This window comes from Marmota marmota, unplaced genomic scaffold (assembly GCF_001458135.2).
Source record: "Marmota marmota marmota unplaced genomic scaffold, marMar, whole genome shotgun sequence".
Classification (NCBI taxonomy): Eukaryota; Metazoa; Chordata; class Mammalia; order Rodentia; family Sciuridae; genus Marmota; species Marmota marmota.
This window is the reverse complement of record NW_025999899.1, coordinates 2,132,722-2,146,371: the sequence shown is the minus strand read 5'-3', so window position 1 is coordinate 2,146,371 and position 13,650 is coordinate 2,132,722.

Genomic DNA, 13,650 nt, shown 5'->3' with positions numbered 1-13,650 from the left:
GAAAAGTTCTCAGCTTTTTTCCAGTGGCAGTGGTCAGGGCTCTGTAACTGGAGGAGACCAGCGTGAGAGAACACTTTATTTTCTGCCGTTAAGACCCATCCATATGACCCCAAGCAACTGGATAGAAGGCTGAAAATGCTGATTCAATGGGTCAGTTTTAGGTGGGACATTTTACAGATCCACCAGACCGACTCTGGTTTTGGGTTTCAAAAGCTGGTGACAGGTGACAGAACTTATTCAGATGACTTGATTATACCCATAGAAATGGCCAACTTGTTTCCCTCTCTCTTAGCTATGGTCTCGCAGCCCCAGGATCAGCTTCTGCCAAATAATAAATGTACTTGGTAGGATCATTTCTGGGCTATGTTGCCTCTGGCTTTTAAAGTTTGCTTTGGGCTTGCTTTTAGAGCAAGTTTGCTTTGGGCTTGCTTTTAGAGCCTTTGATCTCTTATCGCTCGGTGTTTGGACTTTCTTGAACACTAAAGAGCCCTCATCATCTTTTGAAAGAGCACGTTAAGAATCTCGAAGGTGGCTGGGTCTAGTGGCTTAAGCCTATAATCCCAGAGATTTAGGAGGCTGAGGCAGGAGGATCACAGGTTCCAAGCCAGCCTCAGCAGTTCAGTGAGGCTGTAAGCAACCTAGTGAGACCCTGTCTCAAAATGAAAAGGGCTGGGGATATGGCTCAGTGGTTAATTTAAGTGCCCTTGATTTCAATCTCTGGCACCCATAAAACAAAACAAAACCAAAAACTCTCTAAGGCTTGCTTCTTCCCTAGAAAGTCCTGAAGAAGAAGATCTACGGCTATTTCTATTCTCCAGCCTTAGAGTCCCTTCTCTCCCCATTGCTCTGAGCTATGTTCTGAGCTCTGTACTTCTTCAATGTCAACACCTAGGCCCTGTGTGGGCTTTGGGGAGTCTGTGGATGTCTGAATTAAATATTTTACCTTCCTCTGAAAATCTGGCTCCTTTCTCAGAAGCCATCACAGCCCATTTGCCCCATGGACATTCTCGGGTCCCCTCTGGACCTAGACATTGGGGGCTGTTCCCAAAGCAATTCACTTGCTTCCTTCCAGGCATTGCAAACTGAGCATTTGTGAGATCCCTGCCAGCAGGGGCTCAAGATTTTCCCTTCTCTAGAGTGTCCTGAAGTTTCAGAAATATTGGTATTCTCCATGGTTTCATTTTGAAAAAATTTCCAATTTATAGAAAGGTCAAAAGAATAGGTCCATGAACATCTGTATCTCTTTGCCTCGTTTGCTAACATTCTGCTGATTTGTGTTCTTTCTCCATAAAAAAATTGTTTTTTATCTTTCTTTCTGAGCCATTTGGAAGTAAGGTACCAATACCATGAAACTCACCCCTGAACACTTCAGCAAAGATCTTCCAAGAATGAGAACATTCTCCTATGTAAGCAAAGTGTTATCATATGGAAGAAATTGAACACTCAATTGCCTAATGTACAATCCATATTCAAATTTCCCCAATTGTTCCCACATGCCCTTTATGGCTTTCAAAAAAAAAAAAAAAGTCTAGGATCCAGTCAAAGTTCACACGGTTCATTTGGTTTGATATCTCTTTTATTTCTTTTAACGGAGGAAGTCCCCCCTACTTTGCTTGCTATTTTCTCTGGACTCTTGGAAGAACCCCCATCAATTGTCTTATGGACTGTTCTACAATCTCTTTGTCTGTTTCCTTCTGATTAGACTCAGGTGAACCATGTTGGCCATTTCTATAGCATTACATGTGGGGCACACGCTTGGCCTATTGTCCCTGCCAGCTCTGACTATGGACAGGCAGGGGCCACCAGACCTCTCATTACACTCTTTGTCTCTGTAATTAGAACTCCATGGGTGAAACTCTTGAGACCATGCATTTTATTCCCCAGCAACCTTTCACCCAATAGCTTTAGGGTGATCCATTGGTGATTTTTGCCTGAATCTGTAATCATATTGAAGGTTGAAAATGATTCACATATTCCCTCTATATTTATCAGTTGGTTTTATTCTGCAGAGGTCTTTGCCTCCAGCTACTTTAGTTTTTTGAGAGTTACTCTGGACTCACGGATTTTTTTTTTTTAAGTGCAATGTGTTGTAATCTCTTATTGTCAGTTCTTTTTGATGCTTGAATTGTCCAAAGTTGGTCCAGTGAGGGATGATGGCTTGTCCTTTTGCCATGTCCTCAAGATTGTTTGAACAATTCCTTGCTTTCTGGCACAGGATGCTCCAGGCTGATCTTTGACTCTCCTTGCTCCATCCAACCCCAGAATCAGCCATTTTTAAAGAGGTCCTGCCTGGTCTCTTTAAAGTTATCAACAATAGTGTGAAATTTTTTCAATAAAGATTCAAGAACTAGAGGTGCTCACTGCAACTGGGTGTCATGCTCTATGAAATTTTACATAGAAGACCTTCAAATATATTAATACCTCCAGTTTAGATTCAATCTCACACAGGCTTCTTCTGTACTTTTTTTAATATTTATTTTTTAGTTTTTTAGGTGGACACCATATCTTTATTTTTCATTTTATTTTTATGTAGTGCTGAGGATCGAACCCAATGCCTCATGCATGCTCGGTGAGCACTCTACCCCTGAGCCACAACCCAGCCCTTCTTCTGCACTTTATTCTCTATTTTCTATTTTCTCTGATGACCCTGATTCCCAACAATTTCAATATGATTCTGAATTTCTTCTGTATTCCAATGAACACAGAATTTTTCCACTGATACCACTGCTTATAATGAACCCACCCAGGTAAGGTTAGGGATTTCTTTGTGGCACTCTTTTCCCCACTTAGAATGTATCTCCCAGGATGCACAGGGAAATGGATTCAAAAAATAATTGTATTATTTTTTTTCTCTTGGAAGTCATGTTATGAATGTGATATGTGGTTAAGTTCATTTGTTTCTGTGTGTATTCAGTGGAGGGTTTGTTTCCATTATTTTAGTGCTTTTTTGAATATGCAAATTCTTGACCTAGTTCAAAAGTCAAAATGGGGGCTGGGGTTGTGGCTCAGTGGTAGCGCACTCACCTAGCACAAGTGAGGCCCTGGGTTTGATCCTCAGCACCTCATAAAAATAAATAAATAGGGGCTGGGGATGTGGCTCAAGCGGTAGTGCGCTCGCCTGGCATGCGCGCGGCGCTGGGTTCGATCCTCAGCACCACATACAAATAAAGATGTTGTGTCTGCCGAAAACTAATAAATAAATAAAATAAAGGTTCATCAACATCTAAAACATATAAAAAAATAAAAAAATAAATAAAATAAAGATATTGTGTTCAACTACAACTAAAAAATAAATAATTTTTAAAAAGTCAAAATGGTTTAAAAAGGGGCACTCCTATTCATACTCCTCCCTGGGCTCTCACCTCTCCTTTTGTTTCTTATTTATTCTCCCTGGGTGTCTTCCTTCTTCTTCTCTCCCTTCCTCTCTCCCTCCCTTTCTTCCTTCCACAACAAGGAAATACATATCTGTTTTAATTTTCCTTTCTAACACGAGAGATAGCATCACGTACATAGTCGGTCCGCCATATTGATGGGTGCTGCTTCTGTGGATTTGACCAAACCATGGATTGAAAATATTTGGGAAAAAAATGCATCTGTACTGAACATGTTCAACCTTTTTTTTCCTTGTCATTCCTCTCTAAGCAATACAATGGCAACGATTCACATAGCATTTATGTGTTTTTTTAGAGAGAGAGAGAGAGAAATTTTTTAATATTTATTTTTTAGTTTTCAGTGGACACAACATCTTTGTTTGTATGTGGTGCTGAGGATCAAACCCAGGCCGCACGCGTGCCAGGCGAGCGCGCTACTGCTTGAGCCACATCCCCAGCCCAGCATTTATGTTCAATAGGTACTATAAAGGATCTAGAGATGAGTCAAAATATGGGAGGAAATGTGAAGTTTCTATGTAAAAACTATTCCATTTTAAGGAATGCTTTTTTTATTTTTAATGCCAGGGATTGAACCCACCCAGGGGCCCTTAACCACTGAGCCACATCTCCAGCCCTTTTTATGTTTGATTTAGAGCCACAGTCTCTTAAGTTGCTTAGGGCCTCACTAAGCTATTGAGGCTGGCTTTGAATTTGTGATCCTCTTGCCTCAGCCTCTGGAGCTGCTGGGATTACAGGCTTGCACCACCACTCCTGGCTAACTATGCCATTTTTTTAAAAGGGACATTTTAAGGGACTGAAGAGTCTGGAACCAATCTCCTGGGGATACCAAAGGAAGTTTTAGTCTGTGGTTGGTTGGCACCATTGCTTTTGGATCTGTGATGAGGCAGCATATCTTGGCAGGGAGCACACGGAGCAGGAAAATCTGATCATCTCATGGCACAGAGTTGAAAGGGAGAGAGGAAGAGACCTGGGTGCCACTGTCCCCTTCAAGGGCATGCCCTCAGTGACCTACAATCTCCCAGTAGGCCCCACCCCTTAAAGGTTCCACCAAGTCACAATAGCACCATGGGCTGGGGACCAAGCCAGATTCAAATTATAGCAACTCATTTAATTTTTACATTTATTTATTTATTTATTTATTTATTTATTTATTTATTGTCCTGGAAACCTAATCCAGGGCCAGGCAAGCACTCTACCACTGAGCCACATCCCCAGTCCAGTGCCTTTTATTTTATTTTTTTGTGGTGCTGGGGATTGAACCCAGGGCTTTGTGCATGCGAGGGAAACATTCTACCAACTGAGCTATACCCCTAGCCAAAGTGCCTTTTATTTTTCTTAATAAGTGTGTATCGTTTCGAAGAGATCCTCCTCATCTTTAAAAAATGCCTGCACAGCACTCCACTGTGTGGATAGTTCATGGTTTATTCAACCCGTCTCCTACATAAGGGCATCTAGGTCATTTTCAATATTTTGCTGTGTTTAACAAACAGTGCTGAGGTAAGCAGCCTCGTGCGCATGTTGATTTGGATTTGTGGGGGGTGTACCTTCAGGGTTAATTCCCAGAAACTATCACTAGGTTAAAGGCTCGACACCTAGAGCATTTTGTTAGATACCATCAAATCCGTCTTTGTAGCATTTGTGCCATTTTACACTCCTCCCCCAATGTGGTGTGAGGATTCCTGTCTTTCCCAATGGTATTGTCAGGCTTGAATTTTTTGTCTGCCTTGGAGGTGACAGATGGTTTCACTCTAGTTTAATTTGCATTTCTCTTAGGAGTGAGGATGAACACATTTTCATATTTATGGAACGTTTGTCCTTTTTCTATGAACCCTTTGTCTTTTGTCCATTTTTCTGTCTCCCCTTGATTTTCAAGAGCTCTTTATATATATATCAGGAAGATTTCTCTAGGTCTTGATCCCAGCTCTCTCTGTCCACCCTGCCTGTGACCTTATCTAGCCCATATCACTTCTCACTTGGATTAGAACAATTAGCTCCTAAAACTGGTTCCTGGGCTTGGATGCTTCTCTGTCTCTAATCCATTCTCCGTGTTGGGGCTAGAGTGATTTAAAAAGCAAATCTGGTCATGTCACCATCTCCATGGAAAGGATTCCCATTGTCTTTGCGATAAGTGATTCCTACTGGACACTGAAGGCTACCTAACCTGGCCAGGTGTCTTCGGGCCCAACTCTCACTTTTATATTTCTCTTCCATTATTCCCTCTGCCCCATTTGGTTGAATCCTTCCTACTTGGTTTTCAGAGCTCAGTCTAAGCATCATCCCCTCAGGAAGGCCTTCATTAATACCACTGTGCCATCTCAGTTCCCGGGGAACCATGACTTTATCCTGTCATTCACTGATCTTGTTTTATCCCTAGACTATAAGCTCCCTGAGGGCAGAGTTTGGGCCTGGGTCCCTGCAAGGCCTAGTAGCATTCATGCTGCTACATGGACAGGTTGCTGGGTACCAGGAAAGACAGGAAGCAGTGGCTGAATGAAAGAGTGGTTCTGTGCCCCTTGGAACCAGTCCAGATTTCTGAAGGTGAAGTACTTACTTTCAGAATTATTCAGGTACCATAGAGTTTCTTTATAGTGCAACCTTTTTATTCAAAATTGTTTCCCTTATAATCACCAGACAGTTTTGAAAGCCAGTGAGAGGAGGCTGGGGGGGGCGGATCAGAGTTATGTTCCTGCTGACATTTGTTTATTCAGCAGATGTGAATAAATGAAGCCGAAGGTAACACGGTGTATCTTAGCTTTTCTGGGCTGGACCAGAACCCCTTATTGGATAAACGGTTCAGATTTCAGTCCCAAAGTGCAGTATCACTGCTGTGGACAGAGGATGCTGATTAGCGTTCCCTTTAGTCATTATTATGGAATTGAAAAAAAAAAAAGTCAAATTCAGGTTAGGATGGAGAAAGGAGGAGAAGACTGGCCAGAGACCCTGCGGGGAAATCTGCTGTAGTTTTTCAGAACAGGCCACGTTTTTTTTCCTCTTGTTGTTTTGAGAGATGCAGAGTGTTCAGACGGGCAGCACTTTCTGATTTACAAATTGCTCCCCTGGCAGAGTCAACAAGCAGGGCCCATCCTATAGTTAAGTGGATTGGATTAACCAAGGGCAGGATCACAGAGCAAGCAATTGAAACTCCGCTGAAGGCATGGACCATGCCACTCATAGTTTAGTTTGTCGAATCCACTGAGAGCCACCCGGGGATAGAGATGGATTATATTGTGGTCTGTTCCTGGTGCCATCCTGGGCCTCAGACAGACTTGGTTTAGGGAAGGTGTTCCGTGGATCCTCTGGGTCTGGCTGTGGTTGGATTGTTTGGTCCATCATGGTCACTGCGATTCTGTATATTGGCAAACTGGGGGACACCAGACAACTCATATCACTTTAAATAGACTTTGACATAACTAGAGCAGGGTTTTGTATGGAAATAATCACCATCAGAGGGTTGGTTAGCTCTGCTGGCTTGGCCTGCAGAGGGTTAACAGCGATTGCACTCATCCTGCCTCACCTGACAGTTTCTCTACTGCCTACCCCCAAAAGGGTTTAAATCTCTAGATCACAGACTGGGGTCACCCCAAGGGCAAGAGAAAACCCTAAGTTTCCACCCAGAACCTTGTCCCCCCACCCCCTGCCCCTTGCTGCCGTCTTCATCGTAGCCAAGGAGTTTCATTCCACGGGACATCTGTTTGCTTCTGTTACTTTATCCAGCAGGCTTACACTGACCCGAGGAGGGTGACTAAGGGAAACGGAGTATTTTCAGCCAGGGGCCATCATAGTTGCTGTATCAAGTATCTTTTTGGTGCAGTGGATTTCATGACAGGTGTGTTTTTATTCAGGAAAAATAATGCACTTAATTTAGAAGGACAGACTTCCCGTCCAGCAACACCACCCTTCCCATCCCCTGCCCCCACCCCACCCCACTCCACCAGGATCATCTAAAATGATGGCAGCCACCATTTTTTTTTATTGTGAAGAGACCATAAAACCGTAAGCCAGGAGGCCTGGCTTCTGGTCTCCACGTTATCTTAGTGAATGCTCAGACTGAGCCATGGTATACTCCTCAGACATCAGCCCTGCCCCACCAGCCCCCAAGGACTGGGGAGGGGATTAGCAAGATGAAGCTGTGGCTTGGAAAGCTGCAGTGGTCCTGGCTCTGAGATCACAAGGTGGGCGGTGTCCCTGGATTGTGTAAGGTGCCCCCTGCTGTCTGAGCACTCTTTCAGCTCAGGGACATAAAGGACAAGGTGCAGAGTGGAAAGGGGTCTGGGATGGATATTTCCTAAAATTATACTTGCCGCATAATGGAACATCTTTTTTTTTTTCCTTCTGAACCCTTTTTAACATCTATTTGATAGAAACTGAATTTGCAAAAATTATTATTTTATCAAATGTACATGTACCTAGATTAAAAAGTCAAATAGTGCTAAAAAAAATTCTAAAAAAACTTAGGTCCTTTCCCTTCCCCATTCTCACCCCCTCTTGCTCCGAGAAGAAACCATCCTTACCTCTTCTTCGAGTTTCCCCTGGTATTCATCCCTGTATTTCTAATTGACGTTGGCTTTATGTTTCTTACTCAGTTTTTCCTTTGTATACACCCATTGGCTTCCTGCCACAGGGGATGAGAACTTGGCTGTCCCACACAAGTGACTCCGTCACTTCCTTTCACTCCATCCCCCCACAATGGGGTCATATCACAACTTGGTTAAGTTGATAGTGTTTACTTTAGTATATGACTATGCAAACAGTGCTCAGCTCAAAATGTCCCCCAACTGAACTCCGATCTTCTCCCCCCAAACCTACTTTTGGTTTTAAAACACGTCCATAAATTCTTTGACTTTCCTCCCATCGAGAGAGGGGGAATCTGATCCCCTCCGCATTTCAATATGGTGCCCGGATTCTGAGCAATGGAATGCCGCTGGAGTGAGCTGGGCTGCTTCCAGGGCTGGGTCACAAAGGGCTTTGCAGCTTTCCTCTCTTTAGTGGAACCCGCCCCTTTGGAGTCCTGAGCCATCACTGAAGTCTGGCTAATTCAAAGCCACCGAGTCTCTTTATGTGGAGAGATCACATAAACATAGAGAGCCATGCCCCAGGGAGCCCCTGCTGGCCCACCCCTGAATCTTCTGGAAGAGGCACCAGATACGTGAGGGAGGAAGATTTTTGAGATGATCCCCGCCACCAAGTGAAACTGCCCAGCTGAGCCAGTCAACTATCAGGGCCATGACAGTGAATCAATGATTCTTGGTTGACGTCATTCATTTTAGAGATTCATCAATAGATTAGGGGCACATCCTTCCAATCATGGTCTCCTCATCCTTCATGGCCATTTCATCCTTCTGGTTGCTCAGATCATTGTTAATTTTTTTTTCATATCTACCATCCATATGTCAAGAAATATTTTGACTCTGCCTTTGAAATATACCCAGAATCCAGTTGCTTCTCACCACCTCCAATGCTAGCACCTGGTTCAAGCCACCCTCATCCAATTGGGCCATCATTATTGTCTTCCACCTTCTAACTGCAATATCATCCTCCTTCTACCTATTCCCTTCTTCCGTTTATTCTCAATACATCAGGAAATGCGAACAGGTACGTTAGATCACGTTACAGCTTTGCACAGAACCCTGCAGCAGATCCCGTCTCACTCAGGGAAAATGGCTGAGTTGTCCCAGTGGTCTGAATGACAGGCATGTCCTGGCCTCTCTTATCTCAGTGGCCTCACTGCCTAGCCTTCTCCCCTTCCCAGTCAGTTTCGGGCCCTCTGCTCACTAGTCCTTGAATGAACTATGGTCACTTCTATCTTAGGCCATTTGCAAGAGTTATTCTCCTCATTTCTCTCTTGGAATTAGTCATTGATTTTTTTTTTTTTTTTTTTTTTTTTTTTTGTGATGCTGGGAATTGAACACAGGGCCTTGTGCATGCGAGGCAAGCACTCTACCAGCTGAGCTATATCCCCAGCCCATTGATTTACTTTTATTTGAAAAAAAAAATTTGGAGCGGTAGATAGTCAGCAAGCTTTTATTTTATTTGTTTATTATTATGAGGTGCTGAGGATCGAACCCAGTGCTTCACCTCACCCATGCCAGGCAAGCGCTCTGCCACAGGTCCTGATTTTTTTTTTTTTTTTGCCTAGTCATCTATTAACAATTGCTCATTTTTCTCCAGACTGCTTCAGTATATCTGGATACTATTTTCTGTATTCTCAAACAAGTCATTTTCTTTGATTCCTTGGGCATCTCCCTCTTCACCCTGCTGACCTTTTGCTCCCCTCTGTACTGGTTGTTTTCTATCTGTTCTTCTCTTGCAAGTTCCCTCTTCACTGCTGTCCTGGGTTATATCCCATAATTCCTAGTCCCACATCATCTTTTTAAAAAATATTTATTTTTTAGTTGTAGTTGAACACAGTATCTTTATTTATCTATGTGGTGCTGAGGATCGAACCGTTCATGTGTATCTGAAATGCTTTTATGGCACCTTCATATTACATTTTTTAAAAATATTTATTTTTTAGTTGTAGTTGTCAATAACTTTATTTAATTTATTTATTTTTATGTGGTGCTGAAGATCGAACCCAGGGTCTCGCACATGCTAGGCAAGCGCTCTACCGCTGAGCCACAACTCCAGCCCCCTCATATTACATTGATCATCTAGTTACAATATTCTAAGCCAAAAGTAATATTCACACATAAATTTGAAGCCATTATTTTCTAACTTGAGTGTGGCTAGTGAGAAGTCCAATGCCATCAATACTGATATTTTTTGTGTTTATTTTTTTTCCCTCCCTGGAAGCTTTGAAAATCTTTATTCTGTAATTTATGTTGATGCCTCTTGGTGTGGATCTTGAAGTGAGTCTGGCAATTAGTGGAGTCTTTCAACCTAAAGAATCATATTCTTCAGTTCTGGGAAATGGTATTATTTTTTATTATAATTTCTTTCATTCTGCTTCTCTTTCCCCCTGCTCTCTTCTTATAGAATTATTATTATTATTATTTTTCTTTTTTGGTAATGGGGATTGAACTCAGGGGCACTCAACCACTGAGCCACATCCCCATTTCTATTTTTCATATTTTTATTTAGAGACAGGGTCTCACTGAGTTGCTTAGTGCCTCAACATTGCTGAGGCTGGCTTTTGAACTCACGATCCTCTTGCCTCAGTCTCCCTTGCTGCTGGGATTACAGGTATGTGCCACCACGCCCAGCTTTCCTTATATAATTCTTTACAGTTGGAAATTGGACTTCCTGTATTGCCTCAATTATTATTACAATTTGAGCATTCCTAATCTGAAAATCTGAAATCTGAAATGCTTTAAAACCTGAAAAATTTTAAGTACCAACATGATACTCAAAAACATTTCTGACTTGGAAACATTTTGGATTAGGGTTGTTCAACTAGTAAAGTCTATGCAAATATTCCAAAATCTGAAGAACTCTGAACTCTGAAACATTTCTGATCCCACGTATTTTGGATAAGGCACACTTCACCTGTATTTAAAAATCTTTACTATAAGATCTTTCTGTTAGTCAGCTTTCTGTTACTGTGACAGAATACCTGAAAAAAAAAAAACTTGTAAGGAGGAAAGGTTTATTTTCAGAGGTTTCAGTTCACAGTCACTGGACCCTGATGCTCTGGACCTCTGGTAGCACCGTACATCACGGGGGTGTGTGTGTGGCATAGGAGACTTGTTCACCTCATGGAAGCCAGAAGCTGAGGAACAGGAAGGAGCCAGGGTTTCCAGATTGCCTTCAGAGATGTCCCAGTGACTTAACTTCCTTCCACTAGGCTCTGCCTATTGAAGGTTCTACCACCTCCCAATGGTGCCACGGACTGGAGACCAAGTCTTTACCACATGAGTCTTTGGGGAATATTAAACATCCAAACTGTCACAGGCAGCAAACTGGCTTTTTAATTGGAATTGGACTCCAAAATGGCAAAATTTGGAAGTTGGTCTTTGAGCCATTTAGCTGTCCATAAAGAACATCTCAAGGCTCTTATGACTATGGAGGTGGGGAAGGGCACAGGGGTGGGGGAGAGGACCAGGGTAAGCCCGTCAATGGGGCTGCTGCTGGCTTTCAGAAGTGGGAGGAGGGGGGGGAATCACCCAGGCCACTTAGTCCCCTGGTTTTTGTTCCATGACTCATTTTTCTCAGAGTCCTCAGGACCAGAATCTGCAAGCCCAGTCCGCTCTGCTTGTTGGCATCCCCGTCTCCAGGGACCTCGGTAGCAAGCGGTTCCCAGCTCTGCTGAGTCAGTTCCCATTCCTCCTCATCTTCCAAGCATGCGTAGAACTCTCCATGTTGGTCTCTTCCCTCATTTCATTTCCTAATGGGTCCGTAAGTCCTCTGTGCCCGTATTGCCGGGTAGTGGTTTTGGAAGGGAGAAGGGAGTCGTCTGTCACCCTTGCTCAGACTGCATTCTAACAACCGAACTGGCTGTTTGCTCAAAGATGAGGGGCAGTGGTTAGAGAAGCAACCTGTGTGTGAGATTCTCACCCACGTATCCACACATGCCTTACACGTGGGAGCCCCCGTGAGAGGAGCCGGTGCACGGAACACCCAGAGGGTGGACATGGTGCCCAGCTGGTGGAGTGACCATGAGAATGAGATGCTCCCATCCAAGGCTTAGCGTAGAGCCTGGCATTTGAGTACTCTAGTGACAGCAATTATAATTATTCTTATGATCTTGGGATGAACTTGATAATGGCTCCAGGGATGTAGGTGAAATTCTATGTATTTTAGTCTGTGTTCTGAAGCCAGACGCCATCTTCTGCTGACTTCTCCTTCAAAGGCCACTAGTCATGGAGGTCTTTGATTTGAGGAAGCAGTGGGCCCTGGCTGCTCATCCCAACTCACCTGGAATGTTCTTGTTTCTTGGCAGGAACCTGTCTCTGCAATTATGGTCACATTGTATCCTTCCCCTTCGAGCTTCTAAAGTTTTCTTTTGTCCGTTTCTACTCATATATATCTTTTGCAACACAAATTTTGTTACATTAATTTGTAACAAAGAGGACTGGATTTTGGTTCTGTCTTTGCCACTAACCGCCTAGAAGCAGCTCAAACCTGACATCTAGATTTTATTTGCCTGGTTCGAATCCCAATTCTGCCATTGAAGAGCTGTATCCCATCAGCAAATGCTCAATCCTCTAGGGCCTTAGTTTCCTCATCTGTCAAATGAGGATGATAATAATAGTGCCGAATTCAGAGCTACCATAAGGATTAAAGAGATAATCCATGTAAAGCACCCGGCCTAGTACTGAGAGTTCAAAAAAAGCTAGTGATGGCTGTTATTACCTTTCCCAATTTAACCCTCCTGCAAACTTGGTAGCTCCAGGCACAACTGCAGATGAGGACTCTTACGGGTAGGAAGCTTTTCCAAGGGCTGAAGCAAAGGAAATGTGATCTCCTTGATTTTGTTTGTAGCATCTACTAGATCACATAGCAACAGAGCAACATAGCAACTAAATGAGAGCAATTCCATTTTGTTCCAAGTCTGTCTACTTGCCTTTAAAAAAAAAAATCATTTGGACTTAAAAAAAAAAAAAACCCAAAACTTCTTGAGTAGTTTTCACGTCATGCAGAGAAACTCTAAAGTAAAGGTGGTATTTCTCATCACAAATTTTAAAACTGATCAAAATTCCCTTCCTCTGCTCTTCTGAGCCAACAGTCTTAGAAACAAGTTACTATACTGCCCTCTAATGGAACATAATGATTTCTCTGAGTTTAGGTCCTGGCTTAGATTTAGACTTCCTTATTTGAACTCTAAAAATCTTACTTATTTGAAGGCTTATTTGAAGCTACAGTATTAGGATTTGGATCTGGAATGTTCCCCAAAGACTCAAGTTGAAGGTCTGGTCCCTAAGGCAGCAACGTTCAGAGGTGGGAATTTTGGGGAGTGACTGGATCATGAGGGTGTTTATCAGTGGATTAATCCATCAAGGGATTCACATTTGCTGACATTATTGGGAGGTGGTAGAAACTGTAGGCAGTGGGACTTACTTGGTGGAATTAGGTCACTGGGGGTGTTCCCTGGAAGGGCATATCTCATCCCTGCCCCTTCCTTGCTCACTCTCTCTCTGCTTCCCCTCTGCCATGAGACCATCACCTTTGCTCCAGCATGCCCTTCCGCCATGATGTTTCTGCAATGGAAACTGCAAGTCAAACTAAATCTTTCTTCTTTCAAGTTGACTCTTTCAGGTATTTGTCATAGCAACAAAAAGCTAACGTGTACGGTTTATCTGTATATATTACAAGACCATTA